The 1402-nt window shown below is 60.8% G+C and overlaps 1 pseudogene; it reads right to left on the reverse strand.

Moving 5' to 3' along the window:
- Positions 1-456: 456 nt before the first annotated feature.
- Positions 457-1002, reverse strand: LOC110593239 (annotated as a pseudogene).
- Between the last annotated feature and the right edge of the window lie 400 nt (positions 1003-1402).

The following is a 1402-nucleotide window of genomic DNA, read 5'->3' on the forward strand; positions in this document are numbered from 1 at the left end:
GACCTCATTTGGAAATAGGGTTGTTACAGGTGTAATAGGTAAGATGAGGTCATACTGGAGTAGGGTGGCCCTTCATGCAGGATGACTGGTGTCCCTGTAAGAAGAGAAGAGAGATAGACACATGAAAGCAGAGACCGAGGTTGTTGGTTTTTTTTGGTTTTTTTTTGCACCAAAGGCGTATCCTAGCTTTATTAAAGGGCCGCGCCGCAGAGTCAATATAAAAACACAAGAAGCCCCATCAGTTTAATAACAATAAAAAAAAAAAAATGGAAAACTGAGGGGGCAGGGAAGAGGCCCCTGGGCCAGGCGCGCGGGGAGTCCTGCTCACAGCACCAGACCTGGCCGCAGAGCCCCCTCCCCCGCCCCCCCTCCCCCGTATTGCTGTTGCTACGAGGTCGGGGGTGGGGGGGCAGTGATTGTCCTGTGGGAGCCACTGTTCACCTGGATCAAGGACCCTTACTTCTTCTGGGGTGTGCTCAGCTTCTGCATGGACAAGGGTCTTGTCCAGGAGGCCAGAGATGAAGGCCTCAGCGGGTTTGTTAACAGTCAACCAGCAGCTCCTTGACCCTGGCAGCCCGGGTATCATCACTCCCCATGTCCAGGAGTTCGTCCACATCAATCTCCAACTCCGGGATCTCCTCTTCCTGGCAGTCGTAGAGGCGAGAGAGCTGCTCCAGGATCCACTCCTCCAGGCTGAAGCGCTTCCGTAGCTCCTTGCGGTCATACTTGACTGTGACCTTCCCTTGGCGCCTCACTGGGCACTCATCGTGGACCGCGCCGCCAGGGCCCTCGCCTGCAGCCCCAGGGGGCTCTGAATGTAGAGGCGGGGCCCTGGGCCACCACTACCCGGCCCCAGGGGCCGGGGCCACCAACGCCACGCCCCTCGCAGGGCCGCTGTCCCCCATGGCGGCTGCCGGGGCCACGTGCGCGCGTCGGGCCCCTCCCTGTGCCGCCGCCTCCCGGACGCCCTCCTGCTGGCTCCGGGTCACTGGCTCGGGTTAGCTCGCGGGCTCGGCTCCGCGGCGAGGGTGGCGGCGGGGGCGCCGGGGCAGCTGCAACATGCAGAGCTCCCCGCACCCTCCCCGCCGCCCCAGCCTAGGCTGGCCGCGCCCCGCCCCCCAGAGACTGAGTTTTGCTGCCACGAGCTCAGGAATGCAAGGAGGGCCGGCAAGTCCAGAAGCGAGGAAGCGGGAAGGAAAGTTGCACCCCGGCAGGATGCAGAGGGAGCTCAGCCTTGCCAGCACCTTGACCTAGGAGTCTGGCCTCCAGGGCGGTGAGACGATACATTTCTGTTTGTTGACGCCGCCCTGGGAACAAATACACAGGGCAAAGGGCAGGCCTCAGATTTGGGGGAGAAATCTCTTATTATCTGCAGTGATTTTTTGGAACCTCTGATGACATT

This window comes from Neomonachus schauinslandi, chromosome 15, assembly GCF_002201575.2.
Source record: "Neomonachus schauinslandi chromosome 15, ASM220157v2, whole genome shotgun sequence".
In the NCBI taxonomy this organism is placed as follows: Eukaryota; Metazoa; Chordata; class Mammalia; order Carnivora; family Phocidae; genus Neomonachus; species Neomonachus schauinslandi.